The sequence below is a fragment of the Schistocerca piceifrons genome, chromosome 3 (genome assembly GCF_021461385.2).
Source record: "Schistocerca piceifrons isolate TAMUIC-IGC-003096 chromosome 3, iqSchPice1.1, whole genome shotgun sequence".
In the NCBI taxonomy this organism is placed as follows: Eukaryota; Metazoa; Arthropoda; class Insecta; order Orthoptera; family Acrididae; genus Schistocerca; species Schistocerca piceifrons.
The window spans coordinates 845166942-845187626 of record NC_060140.1 but is presented as its reverse complement, the minus strand read 5'-3'; the positions used below and the strand labels follow the sequence as shown (position 1 = coordinate 845187626).

Here is a 20685-nt window from a genome sequence, read left to right as displayed (position 1 = left end):
AGGCTTTTAATCCACAGTTCAAATGGTTCAAATGGCTCTGAGCACTATGCGACTTAACATCTGAGGTCATCAGTCCCCTAGAACTTAGAACTACTTAAACCTAACTAACCTAAGGACATGACATACATCCATACCCGAGGCAGGATTCGAACCTGCGACCGTAGCAGTCGCGTGGTTCCGGACTGAAGCGCCTAGAACCCCTTGGCCACCGCGGCCAGCTTAATCCACAGTTTGTGGGAGTCATGGCTCAGTTGATTCCTTGATATTTTGGAGGTGTTTTCTGCCACGACTTGAGTCCACTCATTGAGTTTACCGTAAAACCGAACCAGGATGTTTATTTCACCTTTCTCGGTGATCGACTTTTGCCCTTTCTTCTCCTTTGTTCTACAACTTCATGGCGAGTATGCTGTGGACACTCCTGTCTTCCAAGACGACAACAGCCGTCTTCCACAGGACTGCACGCATACGTTCCTGCTTTCTCGAAGAATCGGCCACTACATCGCACCTCGCCTTGCCCGGTAGATAACCCGATCGTTATCTCGTGTAAAATGTCTTGGACTATTTGTAGCATTGGGTGAAATGTAGCAATCAGCGTTCCCGGAATTTGGTAGCTCAGTCATCAAAGAGTGGCTTCAGTTGGATATGGCATGCCTGAAGAAACTTAACAGTTAGGAGATCGGCCAATTACAAGAATATTGGGCCTAGGATATCGGCCATTTATGCCGTTCTTTAAAGCGTTACTACCACTGATGTTCCCTCAAGAGTAATATATACTAAGAAAGGGTTCAATTTCAAGATTTATGCTTCATATTCAGTTGTTTGACAGATTCCAAATTTCAAAATAATGATGACAGACAGTATAACTATTCTCCCAAGAAAACAGTGCGAGGTGAGTTATTGAGCAATTTCTTCCTCTTCAGCTTTCATAATTTCTTACTCACTCAACAAACGTGACATATTTGTAGCAGAATTACAGCGACCTGCGAAACCTATCGAGTACACGCAGAAAATTACGTCAGTGCCATCATACTGGCTCAGCCATTCACGTCAGCAGCTGTTACAGCCGCTAATGTTTCTTTCGAAATAATTCTAGAGGTTGACAACAGAAGGCATCACACGTCAAGGGGCAGGTCGCGAGACGCCCGTATATTTTTCTCATATAAAATGAGTCCAGTTTTCAAGAGACAGGTGGCTCGTGCGCCGAGTAAATCGCGACCCGACCTATACTCGGGCGCGGTCTCTTTAACACAAAGTTACGGCCTGAGCTATGCTCGAACTTGGTCTCCAAAATGGAGGCGATAGCTTTACACGACATTGACGCGATGTCTCTTGGAGGTGACTAATTCTTTAACCGATACTGCAGTGCCTGTGTTATTCTGATTACGATGCAGAGTTCCTTTGGACATTCTGGCCTTGAGTCGTGCGCTGATAGCCAAATGGTTAAGGCGACCGCTCGCGAGAAACGGGAAATACGGGTTCGAGTCCTGGTCCGACACAAATTTTCATTGTTGTCATACCATTCTACAGCTGATGCTTATTATTATTCGCAACTGCGAATACATTTAATGTAATTCTTTAACAAGCGTCCTCGCATGTCAGTTTAATCAAAAATCGAAGTTATTCCCATACTCAGGAAAAGAACAGATGGGACAGATGCGGGAATACCGCTTTGACGTACTGGGCAAGGTACCAGTGGAAATATTTCCTTAAGTTGCTTCAGGCAAATGCCGGGATGGTTTCTTCGAAAAAGGCACGGCAAGTTTTCTTCCCCGTCCTTGTGTAATCCGAGCTTGTGCTCTCTGATGACCGTATTGTGGACGGGACATTAAAACCCTAATCTTTCTTCCTTCCCATTTGGAACTGGTTTGCCGTTGGTTTCACCTGACTTGTTATGAAATGTCAGGTACGTGTATTTGAGTCGTCTGGATGATTGTGATGGGCGCTTGTGTAGTCTAGCAATGTGTTTGTGTTGTTACGGGCGAAGGGAAAAGAGAAGGTGAAACCCGCTGCCTCTGCAAAGCCAACTCCCATCGAATAGCACCAAGGGGACCGCCGTGATTAAAGTCCCCATCCCACACGACACTGGCACGAAACCTAGTCACCAGGAGCTTAATGCCGCCAGTTACCTTCCCCCCGTCGGACAAATAATAGCGTGGAGAATTTCTTCTATCAACGGTTTTCTAAGTCAATATCTTCGAATCGAGCGCCACCATGGGACGTGCATTAGCGGCCTAGGTCACAGAAGCTAATCTCAGCTTAATACTACAGTAAAATATAATTAAAATTTAAAAATCTGCAGGCAAAAAAATTTGTTACATGTCTAGGTGATTCCGAAACTAACTGCTATCTGTTTTTTACTTCTTATTTCGAGTCACTTTATGTACTCCACACATTTGACACACATTCGTCCGTTTGATATCAGAATCAATGATGACATCCTCTGCTTATGCATTACTTTCTTTGTGCATCCTCATTTTCCTGTTAAAAAACTGAGTCAGCATCCCTCCATAATGAAGTAAATTTTGAGATCAGACAGATGAAGTGAGGTTACCATTTTTCATCACACTTCTTGGGCGTGCTGTGTTCCAATAATATACGTTATAAAGTGATAGTGTACTGTAAAATGACACATATACTTTATAATCCATTGAGATTAAATTATTCCTATATTCAAATTACCGGCAGTAGAAACTGCTTTTTCGTTTGAAAATCGGATTATTGTTGCTGATCCAGGTCGAAAATGTAGCGGAGAAACATACTTACATTCTTTCAAACTTTTACTGTGTAGTATACATTACTTAAGTGGTTTGTCTTATTAGCGTTTTTAAAGACTTTGTTTATAGTTACCTCTTTAATTTTCGCAGGCATTTCATTGTATAGTCTGATTCATAAAGCAGAAAATATTGTTTTCAGTTTTTTTTTTACTTTTTCTCGGCATGTGTTTTTTAAGTTTTTTCTTGATCCACGATCATATATAGAAATGTTAGTGTTATAGTTACCATTGTTTCTTTGGTAAACGAACTTATTTCGGGCCATTAGTATCTCCAACTGTTTAAAATAGATTTTTGTAATAAGCCCGACTTCTGGTTTTAGGTATTATTCTTGTAGTTCTTTCCTGTAGTTTAAATATTTTGTCTACATTTGGTGTATCTGATCCACAAAATGTGATCTCACAGCTATGAAGTGACTGTACATAGTAACAGTACGTAACAATCATGCACTTGCTGATACACACCAATGAATCGTCTGTAAGGGAGTAACACGCCGATAACCTACTCATTGCTAGCATCTTTATCTGCTCATTCCACTTCAACTGACAGTCAGTACTCATCCATAAAAAGTTTTTATTTCTTACTGCATCTATGCAGTTGTCATCTACGTTTTAAACTAATGTGTCAGTATTATATTCTAACACAAGGGACATCTCATTGCAAGAGGTTGCACTAGAAACTTCCCCAAGTCTTTATTAATAATTAGTATGAACTCAAGAACGCTTATAATTTGACACATATTAGCAAGCAAATATCACAAGATACAATTCAAATCTACGAAAATGCGTTATTTTTGCCACGAATACCTGTTCTATTAAAGAAATTGTGAATCAGTGGCAAATGAAACAGGGAGCGTTATGTTGTCTATCAGTAGGTCCAGCAAAATTCGCCAATTACCAGCTGATTTCTGGCTCCGTGCAATAATGAGAAAAGAATTAAATATAATAGGCTACAAAATGAGCTTCATGTGACAAAAGTCACCAACAACACTTTACAATTCTTACAGTCCGCATTATAATTGAATTTTACATTTGAAACTGCTGTGAAAATGATTTAAATTCGTTAGAAGTCAGTTCGTATCGGCTTTTCCGCATACGTTTACATCAGTCCTTGTGGACCGTTCGTATTTTATCGATAAGAGCTTCAAAATAAGATGTCAACGTATAGCGTAGATGTTACGAAGAATTATTTTGAAGCCTCACTTATCAATCGACAGACGACGTTTCTCCGACGATCTACGCATATATCCCCTTTAACATCTTACAAGTAAAGAAAAAGTTGCTCTGTTGATGAATGAAAAATGACCAGTATTCAATTAACATCTTTCTTGAACCAAGATCATTACTTTTCATAATTGTTTTATAGTTTCAAAAGTTGATAATGGTGCATTTGAGTGCGACTTTCAACTAATAATTAACGGAAGCACTTGTGTTCATTATGACTCATCCTGTCATAAGAAAGTGTTCCGTCGGTGAAGCAGATTAACAGTTGGTCCAGATACATTTCAGGGATGACGTATTGTTGTTGTTGTTGTTGTTGTTGCGGTTTTGAGTATGAAGACTGTTTTGAAGAAAGATGTCCAGAATAGTCTATGTTGTGCAACTATTCTTACATGATTTTGAAATGACAGAATTAACTTAATGTGTGCTGCAGTCTTTCTCTGAAGCTACTTAAATTGTTCCAGAATAGTAAGGTTTCGCTAAAAGTGAAAACTGTTCCAAGATACATCATCGACATGTACCCAGTAAGAAGTATTCTATTCAGATTTTAAAGTGTTGCAGTGGAAAAAAATTTATCAATTTGCAACTGACATAAATTAGAATTTTCAAGGCAAGGAAAATTATTAATACGTTAAATAAGTGTATTCATTTGCAAAGATCCCGTGCTTCACGGTAGAAGACGTTCTTCTGTTTCAAGGCACAAGATGGTTCACAACTGAACACGTATGCCTTACTTATTCATGCCTTAACTAATCATTTTGAGGTTGAAGCTCTTCTGTCCGTGTTTGCTTCCTTTTCTGTATTAACATCTACACACATAAAAAAAAGTTTTGCATCACCTCGGTTCCGAGAGTTCCGGAACCTGTACAGAAAATTGGAATAGAGATCATCATAAATAGCATTTCCGCCCTTTTTATTGCTCGTGGAAACCATACATTGCATGTTTTATCATCATACAGCGAGACCATCAGAGATGGTGGTCCAGATTGCTGAACACACCGGTACCTCGAATACGCAGTTCTACGTCCTCTTGCACTGATACATGCCTGTATTCGTCGTGGCATACTATCCACAAGTTCATCGAGGCACTGTTGGTCCAGATTGTCCCACTCCTCAAGGGCGATTCGGCGTAGGTCCCTCAGATTGGTTGGTGGGTCATGTCGCCCATAAACAGCCCTTTTGAGTCTATCCCAGGCATGTTCGATAGGGTTCATATCTGGAGAACGTGCTGACCACTCTAGTCGAGTGATGTTATCCTGAAGGAAGTCATTCACAAGATGTGCACAATGGGGGCGCAAATTGTCGCCCATGAGGACGAATGCCTCGTCAATATGCTGCTGATATGGTTGCATTATCGGTCGGAGGATGACATTCACGTATCGTACAGCCGTTTACGGCGCCTTCCATGTGGTCATGGAAGGCGATGTAATGGCTGTACGATACGTGAATGCCATCCTCCAGCGTACGTCACCCCACATAACGCCACACCTGAATAGCAGGGAACATCCACCTTGCTGCACTTCGCTGGACAGTGTGTCTAACGCGTACAGCCTGGCCGGGTTGTTTCCAAACACGTCTCCGACGATTGTCTGGTTGAAGCTATATGCGACACTCATCGGTGAAGAGAACGTGATGCCAATCCTGAGCGGTGCATTCGGCATGTTGTTGGGTTTATCTGTACCGCGCTGTATGGTGTCGTGGTTGCAAAGATGGACCTCGCCATGGACGTCGGGAGTGAAGTTGCGCATCATGCAGCCTGTTGCGCGCAGTTTGAGCCGTAATACGACGTCCTGTGACTGCACGAAAAGCATTATTCAACATGGCGGCGTTGCTGTCAGGGTTCCTCCGAGTCATAATCCGTAGCTAGCGGTCATCCACTGCAGTAATAGCCCCTGGGCGGCCTGAGCGAGGAGTCATCGACAGTTCCTGTCTCTCTGTATCTCCTCCATGTCCGAACAACACCGCTTTGGTTCACTCCTAGACGCCTGTACACTTCCCTTGTTGAGGGCCCTTCCTAGCACAAAGTAACAATGCGGACGTGATGGAACCGCGGTATTGACCGTCTAGGCATGGATGAACTACAGACAACAGGAGCCCTGTATTTCCCTCCATGTGGAATGACTGGAACTGATCGGCTGTCGACCCCCTCCGTCTAATAGGCGCTGATCATGCATAGTTGTATACATGTTTGGGAGGGTTTAGTGACATCTCTGAACAGTCAAAGGGACTTTGTCTGTAACAGAAGATCCACAGTCATCGTCTATCTTCAAGAGTTCTTGGAACCGGGCTGATGCAAAACTTTTTTTGATGTGTGTGTATGGATGCAGATGACAGACTGTGAAAGAAAATAAGCGCAGTGAAAAATATGGAAACCCAGAAAACCACAGCATGTGGTAACAAGATATACACACAAAACTTTGCTGCTTCTCTCGTGAACATTGTACGGCCATCAGAAATTTTTTGTTTTTATTTGATCGAATGTATATATTGTTCACAAATTGCAACACCTTCTAAGCCTTCCACGCTAATTGAACCCGTAGAAGCATGCTCTATTCCGAATGTATTTCTGACCAAAAAGCGATTCTGGCAGCTGGACTCCCAAAGTTTTTCTTGATCACGCCTTTTGCGTTCTTCTGGAGATATTTCCACAGCAACTTTCATCCACTAACAAATACTTCGTTATATCTAATCGAGGAGTGAAATAGCAGTTCTCATGACGTTAAGTTTAAACTTTTTTTAATTAACGAAGTACCTGGTAAAAATTTTCATCCACTATTGCACCTCCTTAGGGATTCAATTTACAAAAAACAATGAAGTACGAAGTTTTTTATTTATAACCGAGAAGTCTAATACCGACGTTCATACATGTAGCTTTAAACATGCTTTAATAGTTCTTTAATAATTACATTTACTCAAAAAAGATTTCTGCCCCTTGGGTTAAATTTCCAAAAATACTGAAACACGTATTTCTTTATTCCTGACCAGGAAACCAAATACCAGTTTTCGCAGATCTAGCTTAAGAATTGCCTTAATAGCGACATTTCTCAAAAATCCTTTCATCCCTTTAGGGTTGGAATTACGAAAACTCTCTTCTTAAACGATACCTACAGTATAGTATCCACACTTTCTTCAAATTTCAACTTTCTGTGCCTAACAGTTTGGGCTGGGCGATGTTGAGTCAGTCGACGTTCCCTTTATATACAGCCCATTAAAGGTGCTGGAACTTCAGCGAAACATGTTTTGGCAATATAAGAAAAGATAACATTGTGCTTTGCTAATGGTGGACCACCTCCAAAAACCAATCTGTTACGTAATTAATTTGAAAAGTATACATAATTTTAATTACCACAAACTCTGCAACTGAAGAATTAACAATGACCACCAAAAAACATTAGTACATCATACAGGGTGGTCCATTGATAGTGACCGAGCCAAACATCTCGCGAAATAAGCATCAAACGAAAAAGCTGCAAAGAACGAAACAAGATGGCGCTATGGTTCGCCCGCTAAATGGCGCTTCCATAGGTCAAACGGATATCAACTGCGGTTTTTTTTTAAATAGGGACCCCCATTTTATTACATATTCGTGTAGTACGTAAAGAAATATGAATGTTTTAGTTGGACCACTTTTTTCGCTTTGTGATAGATGCCGCTGTAATAGTCACAAACGCATAAGTACGTGGTATCAAGTAACATTCCGCCAGTGCGGACGGCATTTGCTTCGTAATACATTACCCATGTTAAAATGGACCGTTTACCAATTGCGGAAAAGGTCGATATCGCGTTTATGTATGGCTATTGTGATCAAAATGCCCAACGGGCGTGTGCTATGTATGCTGCTCGTATCCCAGACGACATCATCCAAGTGTCCGGACCGTTCACCGGATAGTTACGTTATTTAAGGAAACAGGAAGTGTTCAGCCACATGTGAAACGTCAACCACGACCTGCAACAAATTATGATGGTCAAGTAGGTGTTTTAGCTGCTGTCGCGGCTAATCCGCACATCAGTAGCAGACAAATTGGGCGAGACTCGGGAATCTCAAAAACATCGGTGTTGAGGACGCTACATCAACATCGATTGCACCCGTACCATATTTCTATGCACCAGGAAATGCATGGCGACGACTTTGAACTTCGTGTACAGTTCTGCCACTGGGCACAAGAGAAATTACGGGACGATGACAGATTTTCTGCACGCGTTCTGTTTAGCGACGAAGCGTCATTCACCAACAGCGGTAACGGAAACCGGCACAATATGCACTATTGGGCAACGGAAGATCCACGATGGCTGCGACAAGTGGAACATCAGCGACCTTGGTGGGTTAATGTATGGTGCGGCATTATGGGAGGAGAGTAATTGACCCCCATTTTATCGACGGCAATCTGAAAGGTACAATGTATGCTGATTTCCTACGTAATGTTCTACCGATGTTACTACAAGATGTTTCACTGCATGACAGAATGGCGATGTACTTCCAACATGATGGATGTCCGGCACATAGCTCGCATGCGGTTGAAGCGGTATTGAATAGCATATTTCATGACAGGTGAGTTGGTCGTCGAAGCACCATACCATGGCCCGCACGTTCACCGGATCTGATGTCCCCGGATTTCTTTCTGTGGCCAAAGTTGAAGGATATTTGTTATCGTGATCCACCGACAACGCCTGACAACATGCGCCAGTGCATTGTCAATGCATGTGCGAACATTACGGAGGGCGAACTACTCGCTGTTGAGAGGAATGTCGTTACACGTATTTCCAAATTCATTGAGGTTGACGGGCATCATTTTGAGCATTTATTGCATTAATGTGGTATTTACAGGTAATCACGCTGTAACAGCATGCGTTCTCAGAAATGATAAGTTCACAAAGGTACATATATCACATTGGAACAACCGGAATAAAATGTTCAAACGTACCTACGTTCTGTATTTTAATTAAAAAAACCTGCCTGTTACCGTCTGTTCGTCTAAAATTGTGAGCCATATGTTTGTGACTATTACATCGCCATTTATCACAAAGCGAAAAAAGTGGTTCATTCATAATGAGATTTTCACTCTGCAGCGGAGTGTGCGCTGATATGAAACTTCCCGGCAGATTAAAACTGTGTGCCCGACCGAGACTCGAACTCGGGACCTTTGACTTTCGCGGGCAAGTGCTCTACCAACTGAGCTACCGAAGCACGACTCACGGCCGGTACTCACAGCGTTACTTCTGCCAGTACCTCGTCTCCTACCTTCCAAACTTTACAGAAGCTCTCCTGCGAGCTTTCGCGGGCAAGTGCTCTACCAACTGAGCTACCGAAGCACGACTCACGGCCGGTACTCACAGCGTTACTTCTGCCAGTACCTCGTCTCCTACCTTCCAAACTTTACAGAAGCTCTCCTGCGAGCTTCTGTAAAGTTTGGAAGGTAGGAGACGAGGTACTGGCAGAAGTAGAGCTGTGAGTACGAGGCGTGAGTCGTGCTTCGGTAGCTCAGTTGGTAGAGCACTTGCCCGCGAAAGGCAAAGGTCCCGAGTTCGAGTCTCGGTCGGGCACACAGTTTTAATCTGCCAGGAAGTTTTAAAACATTCATATTTCTTTAAGCACTACACGAATATGTAATCAAAATGGGGGCTCCTATTTAAAAAAACGCAGTTGATATCCGTTTGACCTATGGCAGCGCCATCTAGCGGGCCAACCATAGCGCCATCTGGTTTCCCCCTTCAAGCTAGACGAGTTTCGTTCTTTGTAGTTTTTTCGTTTGACGCTTATTTCGTGAGATATTTGGCCCGGTCACGATCAATGGACCACCCTGTATAGTACTTAAATATGTAGTGCTCATAATATTTACAAACGTTGCACGAGACACAACTTTAGGTCTCTCAACAACAAGAACAACAAAGAATGCCGTAAACTGCTTATGGTGGTCTCAAGTGTGCATTCCTTCACGTGTTTCTAAAATCGATCAATCGATTGAAACACCGACCAGAGAATATCGTGTGTTAATAGATACGCTGCCCTTCAGGTACAACACCCTCCCCGCTCCGGGCAAAAAGTGAAATCTAACTTTAATTGTCAGGTAGTCTTTTTTGAAAGGTGGTTATGTGGAGTTGGGGAGAAGAGGTGGGGTAATAACGCAGAAAGAATGCTTAAATTTCTCTGTTCGAAATGCATTTAGTCTGACCTTGTCTTTCTGGTCCCTGCTACAAGTGAGACCTAGGCGGGCCTCTTGTACTATTTTCCTACATTTCTCACTTATTACTGGCTGTTGAAACATTGTGGTGGAGCACTTGCCCGCGAAAGGCAAAGGTCCCGAGTTCGAGTCTCGGTCCGGCACACAGTTTTAATCTGCCAGGAAGTTTCATTGTAAGTTGGCTTTCACGGGATGGTTTACGTCTACCTTCATCTGTCATTTCATGTTTTTTTAGCATCTACGTGACGCTCTCTCATTGGTTAAACGTAGCTCTTAACACTCGTGATGCCCTTCTTTGTATCCGTTATGTTGTGGCGTAACAAGACAGCCACGCCACTCGGAAGTAGCCGAAAGGCACGCGTTACACTCACGCAGACTAGAGATAGGTCTGAAACAGGATACGTAATGAATGCTATAAAGAAAAGTACGTAGCTACTGGAATACTTAACTTTAATCCATCCTTGTTGTACATCGCTATTGACGATACAAGTGAGACTCTATAGATTCAGGCAATATACTACTAATGGCGCCTTGCTAGGTCGTAGCCCTTGACTTAGCTGAAGGCTATTCTAACTATCTGCTCTGCTAATGAGCGAGGCTTCGACAGTGTGCATCGCTAGCTACGTCGTCCGTACAACTGGGCGAGTGCTAGTACGTCTCACTTCAAACAAAGAATTGATAGCCGGAGTTGACAACTGTTTTGCAGGCCTGGAGGAAACTCATTTTCGGGAAGGGACCAAGTGCATTAATGTACACGTAGACTACATTGAAAAATAAAAAATAAAAATTGAGTGATGTAAGTACTTTTTTCTATTCCGTTCCGAGAACTTTTCAGACCACCCTCGTAAGTTCATAATACAAAGAAAAAACACAAACAGGCGTCCCAGTTTTCGAAGCGATCTGGTTCCATGGGAGGACAACTTTTGCATCAAAGCTGGAATTCCGCGTCTGTTAAACAGTCCACGAGCAAATAATACCTATATATGTCGAACCAGTGAAATGAAGCACTTACAGTCTTAGGAAGGGGGCACCCTTCAAGACAATTGCTTGTACAGCACCCCTAGGTACGACGGAGGACTTGGTACACGACAGTATGACGGTTCAGATCCGCCGCCGTTATTGTGTCCCGATCACAGTATCTAGAAGCGGTGTCGTCAGCCGGTAGAGGTGGGAGAGTAACACCTGTGCCCCAGCCCCATGCGGAAGGAGAGGTCACATGACGTCTCCTAAGCTTCGTCGAGGTGAACCATGGCCGTGAAGGGACGTTCGGTTGTACGGCCGCCAGGCGGTTGCTGGGATACGTGCCATTCAGAATTTCACTCGTCTTAATCAGCTTTCTTGACCGTCGAGTTGAAATCCGTACAAGAGACTGGTGTTGGCCGGGACTGTGTTCTTCACACTTGAGCAATATTCCAGAATGGGGTCCGCAGCTTGTGGTGTAGTGGCTAGCGTTGCTAGCTCTAGATCACGGGGTCCAGGTTTCGATTCCCGGCCGGGTTGGGGATTTTCTCTGCCCGGGGGCTGCGTGTTTGTGTTGCTCTCATCATTTCATCATCATCCTCATCGTTCGTGACAGTGGCTTGATTGGACTGTGAAAAAAAAATTGGACTGTGAAAAAAATTGGGACTTTGTACGGGCACTGATGACCGCGCAGTTGAGCGCCCCACAAACCAAACATCATCATCATCATCATCATCCAGAATGGGTCCCACGCCTCCTCTCTAAGCTGGTTGCATCTTCACACGCTTCTACCAGTGAACCGAAATGTGCCAGCTGCTTTACCTACCACCGAGATTGGCTCATCACTCCACAGATTATTACAGCAAGGTATTTGCATGAGCTGGCTGATTCCAGTTCTGGCTCACTGACATTGCAGTTATAGGATACTTCGTTTCTGCGTTTTGTAATGCGCAGTATTACATTTTGGAACATTTAAAGGAAGTCGGCACTACTTTGAAATCTTATCAAGATCTCACTGGATATACGTGCAGCATTTTATCGGATAGCTGCATCAGATAACTGCATTATCTGCGAGAAGTCTAAGCTTATTGTTAATACCGACTGCAGGGTCACTAAGATAAAACATGAACAGCAAAGGTTCAAAAAACCGTTCAATAACGTAGGTCTCCTCATTGAACAATAGTGACGTGCATATTGTTACGAGTGCTGTCCACAAAGCACATTACGTTTTGGAATTAAAAATAAATAAAGTATTGGAAATTTTTTTTATTATATACAGATGAAAGCCACACTTAAACACTACTTTTCTACATAGTTGCCATTTAAGTTAAGGCACTTATCGTAGCGATGGACGAGCTTGGAAATTCCCTCGTCGTAAAATTCGGCCGCCTGCGCCTTCAACCACCTAATGACTGTCTTTTGGGACAGAAAAGGTGTGATTTTTGTGGATTTCCTGGAAAGAGGCACTACAATAAACTCTCAAAGGTATTGCCAAACTCTGCACAACCTCAGAAGAGCAATACAAAACAAGCGCAGGGGAAAGTTGGGCTCAAAGATCTTGCTGATTCACGACAACGCCTGGGCCCACACGGCAAATGCCACTCGTGAAGTTCTCGAATCTTTTAAGTGGGAGTTGTTTCCTCATCCGCCGTACAGTCCCGACCTGGCACCGAGCGACTTCCACTTATTCCCAGCAATGAAGAAGTGGTTGGCTATGCAGCGTTTTGATGACGACGCACAGCTTCAAGAAAGGTAACCACGTGGTTGAAGGCGCAGGCGGCCGAATTTTACGACGAAGGAATTTCCAAGCTCGTCCATCGCTACGATAACTGCCTTAATTTAAATGGCAACTATGTAGAAAAGTAGTATTTAAGTGCGGCTTTCATCTGTATATAATAAAAAAATTTCCAATACTTTATTTATTTTTAATTCTAAAACGTAATGTACTTTGTGGATAGCCCTCGTAAATACTTTAGATGTAGGAATACAAAACAATGGGTCAAGGAACAGAGCGGAGTGGAAGACGTAATTACGACCGTAACGAAAATGAAATGGAAGCCATCGGGACATGTAGGAACGCAGATGAATAAAGGTGGTTGTCTGCTGGGTTCCAAGGGATAACTAGAAAACCGTGAATACCTGCAGGAAACTAGAGACGAAGCATAAAACTTTTATTTACGCGTGTAATACAATGACGGAAAAGAAGCCGCAACACCAACAATTAATTAAGGTTGTCTAATGAAATTTCGGGAATACATTTGTCTGGGTAACATGTTTAAGTGATTAACATTGCAAGGCCATAGCTTAATGTAAGCGTGAGATTAGCCATTGCAAATGTAAAATCCTGGTACAATAATAACCGGTATAACAGCCAGAATGTTGAACGTAAGCATGCAGATGTGCATGCATTGTGTTGTACAGGTGCCGTGCGTCAGTATGTGGGATTAAGTTCCATGCCTGTTGCACATGGTCGGTCAGTGATGGGACGGTTAATGGTGTTTGTAGATGACATTTGAGTCGTTATCCGATGATGTCCCGTATGTGCACAGTTGGAGACACATCTGGTGATCGAGCAGACCAAAGCAATATGTCGATATTCTAGAGCATGTAGGGTTACAACAGCGGTATGTGGGCGAGCGTTATCCTGTTGGAAAATACCCCCTGTAATGGCAGCACAATAGCTCAAATATCCAGACTGACGCACAGACTTGCAGCCCGGGTGTGTGGGAAAACGACTAGAGCGCTCCTGCTGTTATACGCGATCGCACCCCAGACCATAACTCCAGGTTAGGTCGAGTGCATCTAGCACGCATACAGGTTGGTTGCAGGTCCTCAACTGGCCTCCTTATAAGCAAGACACGTTCATCACTGGCACCGAGGCAGAACCAGCTTTCATCAGAAAACACAACAGGCGTTCACCCTGCTCTCCAATGAGCTCTCGCTTGACACCACTGATGTCGCAAATGGTGGTTGTTTCGGGTCGGTGGAATGTGTGCGATAGGGCTTCTGGCTCGGAGCTGTCCTTCAAATAACCGATTTGAAACAGTTCGTTATATCACTGTAGCGCCAACTGCTGCTTAAATGGCTGCTGCAGATGATGTACGATATTCCAGAGCCATACGCCGAACGTGATGGTCTTCCCTCTCGATTGCGTCACATGGGCATCCAGAGCCCGGTCTTCTTGCGACCGTGCATTATCGTGACCGCCGCTGACAGCAGTTATGTACAGCGGCTACATTCCTGAAGAGTCTTGCTGCAGTATCGCAGAAGGAACGTCTAGCTTCCCGTAGCCCTTTTACATGACCCCGTTCACTGAGGTGTTGATATGGCGCCTTTGTCGACTTACAAGCATTCTTGACTAGCCTCAGTCACCACGTCTAATCGCAAAAGTAAGTAGTGTTCACGTCCGTAACAGCGTGCATTTAAATCAAACCTGGTTTGCATCCTCATAGTCGGGCTACTAGCGCCACTCTTACGCGACTGAAACGAAATCTGAATAAACGTCATGTTGTAGATGTAGAAAGACGCCTATCAACTTTCGTTTACGTAGCACAACTCCACCTTGGTGCTGCAATCTTCTGTCTTCAGTGTGTTTTAATCTCCTGTGATTGAAGAAGATTTATTTTGCTTGACATACCGAGCATTGAAATGATAACTGAATCAAGACCCTAAGCTGCCGACAGACGTTGATATACATCAATAGGGACAGTTGAAAATGTGTGCCCCGACAAGGAATCTCGAACCCGGGATCGCCTGCTCATATACCAGATGCTGTATCCATCTGAGCCACCGGTGGCACACAGGATACCGCAACTGCAGGGACGTATCCCTTACACGCTCCACGTGAGACCCACATTCCCAACTTAATATCCACATATTACATTCGTAGTACCCCTGCCCATTACACTCATTACTCGCGGCAGACAATGTTACCGAGTCCTTTAAGAGTTCGGGCAATGCGTGTGCATCCAGCACAGAAGAAGGAGGTCAATGGCCAGTTAGCCTTAACTATATGAAGATGGTATCGGACATGCCCGAACGAACAAATACCATTGGTGACCATGCAGCTCTCTAGAATGAAATGATAATTCAATCAGGACCCTAAGCTGCCGACAGGCTTTGATATACATCAACGAGAACAGTTTAAAGTGTGTGCTCCGACCGGGGCTCGAACCCGGGATCTCCTGCTTACATGGCAGACGCTCTATCCAACTGAGCCACTGAGCACTGAGGGCTCAGAGGATAGAGCGACTGCAGGGACTTATCCCTTGCACGCTCCCCGTGAAACCCACATTCCCAGCTTAATGTCCGCACACTACATTCGTAGTGCCCCTGCCTATTACACTCATTGACACTCATTACTCGCGGCAGACAAGCTTACCGAGTCCCGTAAGAGTTCGGGTAATGCATGTGCATCCGCACAGAAGAAGAAGGCCAATGGGCAGTCAGCCTTAACTATATGAAGATTGGGTTTGATCTGCATGAGAGTGGACTATAATATCTGTGGTTTTCAGCACAAGAAGTAACCTTATTCTTTTACATACCCACATGAGGTCAGTGAAGTATACAAGATAATAATAACAATAGTAAAACTTAGAAGAAGAAGCTGCTGATGCTAATTATGATGATGATGAGAATCAAACTGCCGGCAGCGACGATGCTGTGGCTCTGGTCTCCAAAAGAAAAAAAAAATGCTAACTATTATGATAACAAAACATGAATATGTCGATAGCAAAAGATATTTCTGTGTGCTATTTGATGTGTGTATGCCTATATTATGTTGAAAGATTGTAAGATAACCATTAATAAATATTTTTCGAAAAAATGGAAGTTGAGTACATAACATTAAAGGATCCATGCTCTGAGTGAGACCAGTACACGGCAGTGTCATGTCAAACGGCTGATGACTATGGCGGTGCATTGATTCATGATCGATTGCTTTTCTCGGTTTAGTTAGCTTCGTTCAAGGCCTCACCAGAGTTTATGTAAACATGCCATGAGACTTTTGTTGACGCCGTGTGGGGCCTTGTGCATTCTGGACAGAGTGCGCCGTGCGCAGTGAGAGGTTTCAGAACTCGATAAGCGTTTACCTGATTAGTTAATCGCTATTCAAGGTATTAGCGTTATCTACCGATGCGATATGACCTGATACCACTGCACGAGGAGAATACAAGCACTAATGCGAACGTTTAATAATTTCGAGTAGCATGATGGTCGCTCTCCTTAAAACATTTCAGAAATCTGCTGTAAAATCGTTAATAGTCGCTTGCTTTATAAATGTGAAGGAGAAGACTGATTCTGTTTCAGAGCAGCTTTGCAGAGAACTTCATTTATAGTTGAAACTTTTACTCACGATGATTCGGCGATCAGATTGTCGGCACTGACCTGTGGCCGCTTGCTACTACCCGAACTTCGAAACTTTGTTTTCCAATTCCATTCAGTATATCTTCTGTTTCGTCATATCACACCTCACGATAAATCTCTCAAACATTTCGCCCCTTTTCCTTTTTCTCGTTAGTCTTGTAACTACACTCCTGGAAATGGAAAAAAGAACACATTGACACAGGGGTGGCCGACCCACCATACTTGCTCCGGACACTGCGAGAGGGCTGTACAAGCAATGATCACACGCACGGCACAGCGGACACACCAGGAACCGCGGTGTTGACCGTCGAATGGCGCTAGCTGCGCAGCATTTGTGCACCGCCGCCGTCAGTGTCAGCCAGTTTGCCGTGGCATACGGAGCTCCATCGCAGTCTTTAACACTGGTAGCATGCCGCGACAGCGTGGACGTGAACCGTATGTGCAGTTGACGGACTTTGAGCGAGGGCGTATAGTGGGCATGCGGGAGGCCGGGTGGACGTACCGCCGAATTGCTCAACACGTGGGGCGTGAGGTCTCCACAGTACATCGATGTTGTCGCCAGTGGTCGGCGGAAGGTGCACGTGCCCGTCGACCTGGGACCGGACAGCAGCGACGCACGGATGCACGCCAAGACCGTAGGATCCTACGCAGTGCCGTAGGGGACCGCACCGCCACTTCCCAGCAAATTAGGGACACTGTTGCTCCTGGGGTATCGGCGAGGACCATTCGCAACCGTCTCCATGAAGCTGGGCTACGGTCCCGCACACCGTTAGGCCGTCTTCCGCTCACGCCCCAACATCGTGCAGCCCGCCTCCAGTGGTGTCGCGACAGGCGTGAATGGAGGGACGAATGGAGACGTGTCGTCTTCAGCGATGAGAGTCGCTTCTGCCTTGGTGCCAATGATGGTCGTATGCGTGTTTGGCGCCGTGCAGGTGAGCGCCACAATCAGGACTGCATGCGACCGAGGCACACAGGGCCAACACCCGGCATCATGGTGTGGGGAGCGATCTCCTACACTGGCCGTACACCACTGGTGATCGTCGAGGGGACACTGAATAGTGCACGGTACATCCAAACCGTCATCGAACCCATCGTGCTACCATTCCTAGACCGGCAAGGGAACTTGCTGTTCCAACAGGACAATGCACGTCCGCATGTATCCCGTGCCACCCAACGTGCTCTAGAAGGTGTAAGTCAACTACCCTGGCCAGCAAGATCTCCGGATCTGTCCCCCATTGAGCATGTTTGGGACTGGATGAAGCGTCGTCTCACGCGGTCTGCACGTCCAGCACGAACGCTGGTCCAACTGAGGCGCCAGGTGGAAATGGCATGGCAAGCCGTTCCACAGGACTACATCCAGCATCTCTACGATCGTCTCCATGGGAGAATAGCAGCCTGCATTGTTGCGAAAGGTGGATATACACTGTACTAGTGCCGACATTGTGGATGCTCTGTTGCCTGTGTCTATGTGCCTGTGGTTCTGTCAGTGTGATCATGTGATGTATCTGACCCCAGGAATGTGTCAATAAAGTTTCCCCTTCCTGGGACAATGAATTCACGGTGTTCTTATTTCAATTTCCAGGAGTGCAGTTTGAGGCACAGTGGCATTGTTTGTTCTTGTGTGAACAGTTTTTTCACCTTAGAGCATCACAAATACCCATTGCCCTTGTTATATACACCGAAGAGGCAAAGAAACTGGTACACCTGCCTAATACCATGTAGGGCCCTCACGAGCACGCAGAAATGCCGCAACACGACATGACATGGACTCGACTAATGGAGGGAATCGACACCGTGAATCCTGCAGGACTGATCATAAATGTGTAAGAGTACGAGGGGGTAGAGATCTCTTCTGAACGGCACGTTCCAATGCCTCCCAGATATGCTCAATAACGTTCATGTCTGGTGAGTTTCTTGGCCAGCGCAAGTGTTAAATCCGGAAGAGTGTTCCTGGAGCCACTCTGTAGCAATTCTGGACGTGTGGGGTGTCGCATTGTCCTGTTGGAATCGCCCAATTCCGTCGGAATGACGAATGGACATGAGCGGATGCACGTAATCGGACAGGATGCCTACATACGTTGTATCTAGACGTATTAAGGGTCCCATATCACTCCAACTGCACACGCCCCACACCATTACAGAGCCTCCACCAGCTTGAACTGCCCCTGTTGAGATGCAGGGTCCACGGATTCATGAAGTTGTCTCCATACCCGTACACGTCCATCCACTCAATACAATTTGAATCGAGACTCGTCCGACCAGGCAACATGTATCCATCATCAACAGTGCAATCTCGGTGTTGACGGGCCCAGGCGAGGCCTAAAGCTTTGTGTCGCGCAGTCATCAAAGGTACGCGAGTGGGCCTTCAGCTCCGGAAGCCCATATCGATGACGTTTCGTTGAATGTTCTGCACGCTGACACTTGTTGATGTCCCAGCATTGAAATCTGTAGCAATTTGCGGAAATCTTTTTCCGACAACAGGGATGTCGGAGATTTGATGTTTTACCGGTTTCCTGCTATTCAGGAATGGTCGTACGAGAAAAGCCCCACTTGATCGCTACCTCGGAGATGCCGTGTCCCATCGCTCGTGCGCCGACTGTAACACCATGTTCAAACTTACTTAAAACTTGAAAAGCCGCCATTGTGGCAATAGTGACCGATCTACGAACTGCGCCAGACGCTTGTTGTCTTACGTAGGCGTTGCCGACCGCAGCGCTGTATTCTACTTGTTTATATATCTCTGAATTTGAATACGCATGCCTACACCAGTTTCTTTGACACTTCGGTGCATATTCCGACGTCTGTCACCCTGCAGAATTTTTGACCTCTACAGTTTCCTCTAGTACAGTTGGAGTTATTGTTTTGTTTCTACGCTCTACGGTTCTCTCTTTTCCTGTGGACAATGTTTTCTGTGATTCTCTATTGGCAGAACCTGCGGAGGACCTCCTCATTTTTCATTTAATACGTCCTCCTAATTTTGAGTAACCTTTCTGTAACACTGCGTTTCTAACTCTTCGCTTCTAATCTTTCCTAGTTTCTCCAGAGTCCCTGATTCACATTCATATAATGCTCTGCTCCAGACGTACATTATCAGAAACTGCTTTTTCAATTAAAGACGTATGTTTCTCAGCAGCCAACTTCTTCTTAGGAGGAAGCATGTGTGATTCTACACTAGCTACCTTTTTGTGTGCTCCTTGTTACGTCCGTCATGGGTTATTTTGCCTCCCAAGCAGTCGAATTCCTTCACTTTATTTACTAAGTAAATCCCAATTTTGATGCGTTTGCCGTTACTCTCATTTCAGCTTATCCTAGATACTCTCATCTTTCTTTGGTTTACTGTTAAGCCGTTTCCTCTGTTCTGTGCAGTATTGATTTCATTCAACAGGTCCTGTAATTCTTCCTTCACGTTCAGAGAGAATAGCATTGTCATCAGTGAATTTTATCATTGATGGTCTTTCCCCCTGAATTTTAATCCAATTTTGAAACCTTTCTTTTATTTCCTTCGTTGTTTCTTCGAAATACTGTCTGAACTGTAGAGGAGAAAGAATGAGTCCCATGTTTACGCCATTTCTAATTCAGGTACTTGTCTATTGCTCTTTTTTTCACATTTTTCCACTTTTTATTCTTGTGCATATTGCATATTAGCCGTCTTTCCCTACGGCTTATACTTCTTTTTCTGAGATTTTTATATTGCATCACTGAACGCTATTGAACACGTTTCTAAGTCGTGACATCTTTTGAAAATATCTTAATTTTTCGTAATCCTTGTTTCCATTAACGAGCATAATTTGAAAAGTGCCTCACTGCTACATTTGGCATTCCTAAGAGCAAATATCACTATCTAAGTGGTCATCAATCTTCTTATCCAGTCTTTTGTATATTATTTCGGTCAGCAACTTGGATGCAGGAGCCGTCACACTGATTGTTCTGTCATTGCTATCTTCTGGATTCTATAGATGATATTGTCTTGAAAGTCCGATGGTATATTTCCAGTCTCAAAGACTCTTCACCTAACTTGAATAATTCTTCGGTTGTCACTTCTCCCAATAATTTCAAAAATACTACATCAACGTTATCTATCACTTCTGACTCCTTCGATCGTAGGTATAAAGCTTTTGGCAAAGTCTGACTAGTACTGGCTATGCCACACCCTCCAAATAGTCATTCATTTCGTCTTCCATTACGTTATCA

At 44.4% G+C, this 20685-nt stretch overlaps 1 non-coding gene across 1 annotated transcript; it reads right to left on the bottom strand.

Annotated features, from left to right (window-relative positions):
• Positions 1 to 15281: 15281 nt before the first annotated feature.
• Trnat-ugu lies at positions 15282 to 15358 on the bottom strand. Its single transcript has one exon. It is a non-coding gene; the product is annotated as a tRNA-Thr (tRNA).
• Positions 15359 to 20685: the final 5327 nt, after the last annotated feature.